We start from the raw sequence: 7,500 nt of genomic DNA, 5'->3' as shown, positions 1-7,500 counted from the left end.
ATCTATACTAATATCTCTCTACTAATATCTATACTAATATCTCTCTACTAATATCTCTCTACTAATATCTATACTAATATCTCTCTACTAATATCTCTCTACTAATATCTCTACTAATATCTCTCTACTAATATCTATCTACTAATATATCTCTACTAATATCTATCTACTAATATCTCTACTAATATCTCTCTACTAATATCTATACTAATATCTCTCTACTAATATCTATACTAATATCTCTCTACTAATATCTCTCTACTAATATCTATACTAATATCTCTCTACTAATATCTCTCTACTAATATCTCTACTAATATCTATCTACTAATATCTATCTACTAATATCTCTCTACTAATATCTCTACTAATATCTATCTACTAATATCTATCTACTAATATCTCTACTAATATCTATCTACTAATATCTCTACTAATATCTATCTACTAATATCTCTCTACTAATATCTCTACTAATATCTATCTACTAATATCTCTACTAATATCTATCTACTAATATCTCTACTAATATCTATCTACTAATATATCTCTACTAATATTTATCTACTAATATCTCTCTACTAATATCTATCTACCAATATATCTCTACTAATATCTATCTACTAATATCTCTCCACTAATATCTCTACTAATATCTATCTACTAATATCTATCTACTAATATCTCTACTAATATCTATCTACTAATATCTATCTACTAATATCTCTACTAATATCTATCTACTAATATCTATCTATTAATATCTATCTACTAATATCTATCTACTAATATCTCTACTAATATCTATCTACTAATATCTCTACTAATATCTATCTACCAATATCTATCTACTAATATCTATCTACTAATATCTCTCTACTAATATCTCTCTACTAATATCTCTCTACTAATATCTCTACTAATATCTCTACTAATATCTCTACTAATATCTCTCTACTAATATCTCTCTACTAATATCTATCTACTAATATCTATCTACCAATATCTATCTACTAATATCTATCTACTAATATCTCTCTACTAATATCTATCTACTAATATCTATCTACTAATATCTATCTACTAATATCTATCTAATAATAATAATAATAATAGCTTGGATTTATATAGCGCCTTTCATGAAACCCAAGGACGCTTAACAAAGACATAAATAAACACAACAAATGTAACAGTAGCTAGAGGCCAGAGGCCAGGGGCCAGGGGCCAGAGGCCAGAGGCCAGAGGCCAGAGGCCTCGTGAAGAGGTGTGTTTTGAGGAGTCTTTTGAAGGTGTCCAGAGATGGTGCGTTGCGGAGCTCTATGGGGAGAGAGTTCCAGAGGGTGGGGGCTGTCACACTGAAGGCTCTGTCCCCAAAAGTTCTCATTCTTGTGTGAGGGATGGAGAGCTGACCCGGGCCTGAGGATCTAAGGTTCCGGGGCTGTGTGTAAGGGTGGAGGAGGTCAGATAGGTACTTATATCTACTAATATCTCTACTAATATCTCTACTAATATCTCTCTACTAATATCTCTCTACTAATATCTATCTACTAATATCTCTCTACTAATATCTATCTACTAATATCTCTCTACTAATATCTATCTACTAATATCTCTCTACTAATATCTATCTACTAATATCTCTCTACTAATATCTCTCTACTAATATCTCTCTACTAAAATCTCTCTACTAATATCTATCTACTAATATCTATCTACTAATATCTATCTACTAATATCTCTACTAATATCTCTACTAATATCTCTCTACTAATATCTCTCTACTAATATCTATCTACTAATATCTCTCTACTAATATTTCTCTACTAATATCTCTCTACTAATATCTCTCTACTAATATCTATCTACTAATATCTCTCTACTAATATCTATCTACTAATATCTATCTACTAATATCTATCTACTAATACCTCTACTAATATCTCTACTAATATATATCTACTAATATCTATCTATTAATATCTCTACTAATATCTATCTACTAATATCTATCTACTAATATCTCTCTACTAATATCTCTACTGATATCTCTACTAATATCTCTCTACTAATATCTCTCTACTAAAATATCTCTACTAATATCTCTCTACTGATATCTATCTACTAATATCTCTCTACTAAAATATCTCTACTAATATCTCTCTACTGATATCTATCTACTAATATCTCTACTAATATCTATCTACTAATATCTCTACTAATATCTATCTACTAATATCTATCTACTAATATCTCTCTACTAAAATATCTCTACTAATATCTATCTACTAATATCTATCTACTAATATCTCTCTACTAAAATATCTCTACTAATATCTCTCTACTGATATCTATCTACTAATATCTCTACTAATATCTATCTACTAATATCTCTCTACTAATATCTATCTACTAATATCTCTACTAATATCTCTCTACTAATATCTCTCTACTGATATCTCTCTACTAATATCTATCTACTAATATCTCTACTAATATCTATTTACTAATATTCTCTACTGATATCTCTCTACTAATATCTATCTACTAATATCTCTACTAATATCTATCTACTAATATCTCTCTACTAATATCTATCTACTAATATCTCTCTACTAAAATATCTCTACTAATATCTCTCTACTGATATCTATCTACTAATATCTCTCTACTAATATCTCTCTACTAATATCTATCTACTAATATCTCTACTAATATCTCTACTGATATCTCTCTACTAATATCTATCTACTAATATCTCTACTAATATCTATCTACTAATATCTCTACTAATATCTATCTACTAATATCTCTACTAATATCTCTCTCTACTGATATCTCTCTACTAATATCTCTACTAATATCTATCTACTAATATCTCTCTACTAATATATATCTACTAATATCTCTACTAATATCTCTATACTAATATCTATCTACTAATATATATCTACTAATATCTATCTACTAATATCTATCTACTAATATCTCTCTACTAATATCTATCTACTGATATCTCTACTAATATCTATCTACTAATATCTACTAATATCTATCTACTATCTCTCTACTAATATCTATCTACTAATATCTCTCTACTAATATCTCTACTAATATCTCTCTACTAATATCTATCTACTAATATCTCTACTAATATCTCTACTGATATCTCTCTACTAATATCTATCTACTAATATCTCTACTAATATCTCTCTACTAATATCTATCTACTAATATCTATCTACTAATATCTCTACTAATATCTTTCTACTAATATCTCTCTACTAATATCTCTCTACTAATATCTATCTACTAATATCTCTACTAATATCTCTCTACTAATATCTATCTACTAATAGCTATCTACTAATATCTCTACTAATATCTATCTACTAATATCTCTCTACTAATATCTCTATACTAATATCTCTCTACTAATATCTCTCTACTAATATCTATTTACTAATATCTCTCTACTAATATCTATCTACTAATATCTATCTACTAATATCTCTCTACTAATATCTATCTACTAATATCTCTCTACTAATATCTACTAATATCTATCTACTAATATCTATCTACTAATATCTCTCTACTAATATCTCTCTACTAATATCTCTCTACTAATATCTATCTACTAATATCTATCTACTAATATCTATCTACTAATATCTCTACTAATATCCTTCTACTAATATCTCTACTAATATCTCTACTAATATCTCTACTAATATCTATCTACTAATATCTCTACTAATATCTCTACTAATATTTCTCTACTAATATCTATCTACTAATATCTATCTACTAATATCTCTCTACTAATATCTCTACTAATATCTCTCTACTAATATCTATCTACTAATATCTCTCTACTAATATCTATCTACTAATATCTCTCTACTAATATCTCTACTAATATCTCTCTACTAATATCTATCTACTAATATCTCTCTACTAATATCTATCTACTAATATCTCTACTAATATCTATCTACTAATATCTCTATTAATATCTATCTACTAATATCTCTCTACTAATATCTATCTACTAATATCTCTACTAATATCTCTCTACTAATATCCCTCTACTAATATCTATCTACTAATATCTCTCTACTAATATCTATCTACTAATATCTCTACTAATATCTATCTACTAATATCTCTCTACTAATATCTATCTACTAATATCTCTACTAATATCTCTCTACTAATATCTCTACTAATATCTCTCTACTAATATCTATCTACTAATATCTCTCTACTAATATCTATCTACTAATATCTCTACTAATATCTCTCTACTAATATCTCTCTACTAATATCTATCTACTAATATCTCTCTACTAATATCTATCTACTAATATCTCTACTAATATCTCTCTACTAATATCTATCTACTAATATCTATCTACTAATATCTCTCTACTAATATCTCTCTACTAATATCTCTACTAATATCTATCTACTAATATATCTCTACTAATATCTCTACTAATATCTATCTATTAATATCTATCTACTAATATCTATCTACTAATAACTCTACTAATATCTATCTACTAATATATCTCTACTAATATCTCTACTAATATCTATCTATTAATATCTATCTACTAATATCTATCTACTAATATCTATCTACTAATAACTCTACTAATATCTATCTACTAATATCTATCTACTAATATATCTCTACTAATATCTCTACTAATATCTATCTATTAATATCTCTACTAATATCTATCTACTAATATCTCTCTACTAATATCTCTCTACTAATATCTATCTACTAATATCTCTACTAATATCTCTACTAATATATCTCTACTAATATCTATCTACTAATATCTCTCTACTAATATCTCTCTACTAATATCTATCTATTAATATCTCTACTAATATCTCTACTAATATCTCTCTACTAATATCTATCTACTAATATCTCTCTACTAATATCTCTCTACTAATATCTATCTACTAATATCTCTCTACTAATATCTCTCTACTAATATCTATCTACTAATATCTCTCTACTAATATCTATCTACTAATATCTCTCTACTAATATCTATCTACTAATATCTATCTACTAATATCTATCTACTAATATCTCTACTAATATCTCTACTAATATCTCTCTACTAATATCTATCTACTAATATCTATCTACTAATATCTCTACTAATATCTCTACTAATATCTCTCTACTAATATCTCTCTACTAATATCTATCTACTAATATCTCTCTACTAATATTTCTCTACTAATATCTCTCTACTAATATCTCTCTACTAATATCTATCTACTAATATCTCTCTACTAATATCTATCTACTAATATCTATCTACTAATATCTCTACTAATATCTCTACTAATATATATCTACTAATATCTATCTACTAATATCTCTACTAATATCTATCTACTAATATCTATCTACTAATATCTCTCTACTAATATCTCTACTGATATCTCTACTAATATCTCTCTACTAATATCTCTCTACTAAAATATCTCTACTAATATCTCTCTACTGATATCTATCTACTAATATCTCTCTACTAAAATATCTCTACTAATATCTCTCTACTGATATCTATCTACTAATATCTCTACTAATATCTATCTACTAATATCTCTACTAATATCTATCTACTAATATCTATCTACTAATATCTCTCTACTAAAATATCTCTACTAATATCTATCTACTAATATCTATCTACTAATATCTCTCTACTAAAATATCTCTACTAATATCTCTCTACTGATATCTATCTACTAATATCTCTACTAATATCTATCTACTAATATCTCTCTACTAATATCTATCTACTAATATCTCTACTAATATCTCTCTACTAATATCTCTCTACTGATATCTCTCTACTAATATCTATCTACTAATATCTCTACTAATATCTATTTACTAATATCTCTCTACTGATATCTCTCTACTAATATCTATCTACTAATATCTCTACTAATATCTATCTACTAATATCTCTCTACTAATATCTATCTACTAATATCTCTCTACTAAAATATCTCTACTAATATCTCTCTACTGATATCTATCTACTAATATCTCTCTACTAATATCTCTCTACTAATATCTCTCTACTAATATCTATCTACTAATATCTCTACTAATATCTCTACTGATATCTCTCTACTAATATCTATCTACTAATATCTCTACTAATATCTATCTACTAATATCTCTACTAATATCTATCTACTAATATCTCTACTAATATCTCTCTACTAATATCTCTACTAATATCTATCTACTAATATCTCTACTAATATCTCTACTAATATCTCTCTACTAATATCTCTACTAATATCTATCTACTAATATATATCTACTAATATCTACTAATATCTATCTACTAATATCTCTACTAATATCTATCTACTAATATCTCTACTAATATCTCTCTACTAATATCTCTACTAATATCTATCTACTAATATCTCTACTAATATCTCTACTAATATCTCTCTACTAATATCTCTACTAATATCTATCTACTAATATATATCTACTAATATCTACTAATATCTATCTACTAATATCTCTCTACTAATATCTCTCTACTAATATCTCTACTAATATCTATCTACTAATATCTCTACTAATATCTCTCTCTACTGATATCTCTCTACTAATATCTCTACTAATATCTATCTACTAATATCTCTCTACTAATATATATCTACTAATATCTCTACTAATATCTCTATACTAATATCTATCTACTAATATATATCTACTAATATCTATCTAATAATATCTATCTACTAATATCTCTCTACTAATATCTATCTACTGATATCTCTACTAATATCTATCTACTAATATCTACTAATATCTATCTACTATCTCTCTACTAATATCTATCTACTAATATCTCTACTAATATCTCTACTAATATCTATCTACTAATATCTCTCTACTAATATCTATCTACTAATATCTCTACTAATATCTCTACTGATATCTCTCTACTAATATCTATCTACTAATATCTCTACTAATATCTCTCTACTAATATCTATCTACTAATATCTATCTACTAATATCTCTACTAATATCCTTCTACTAATATCTCTCTACTAATATCTCTACTAATATCTATCTACTAATATCTCTACTAATATCTCTCTACTAATATCTATCTACTAATAGCTATCTACTAATATCTCTACTAATATCTATCTACTAATATCTCTCTACTAATATCTCTATACTAATATCTCTCTACTAATATCTCTCTACTAATATCTATCTACTAATATCTCTCTACTAATATCTACTAATATCTCTCTACTAATATCTATCTACTAATATCTCTCTACTAATATCTCTCTACTAATATCTCTCTACTAATATCTATCTACTAATATCTATCTACTAATATCTATCTACTAATATCTCTACTAATATCCTTCTACTAATATCTCTCTACTAATATCTCTACTAATATC

At 25.9% G+C, this 7,500-nt stretch overlaps 1 pseudogene; it reads left to right on the top strand.

Annotated features, from left to right (window-relative positions):
* The window catches only part of LOC141770997 (segment polarity protein dishevelled homolog DVL-3-like), a 37,891-nt pseudogene that overhangs the window by 28,564 nt on the left and 1,827 nt on the right, over positions 1-7,500 (top strand).

This window comes from Sebastes fasciatus, chromosome 7 (genome assembly GCF_043250625.1).
Source record: "Sebastes fasciatus isolate fSebFas1 chromosome 7, fSebFas1.pri, whole genome shotgun sequence".
NCBI lineage: Eukaryota > Metazoa > Chordata > Actinopteri > Perciformes > Sebastidae > Sebastes > Sebastes fasciatus.
This window is presented reverse-complemented; position numbering and strand designations above follow the sequence as displayed.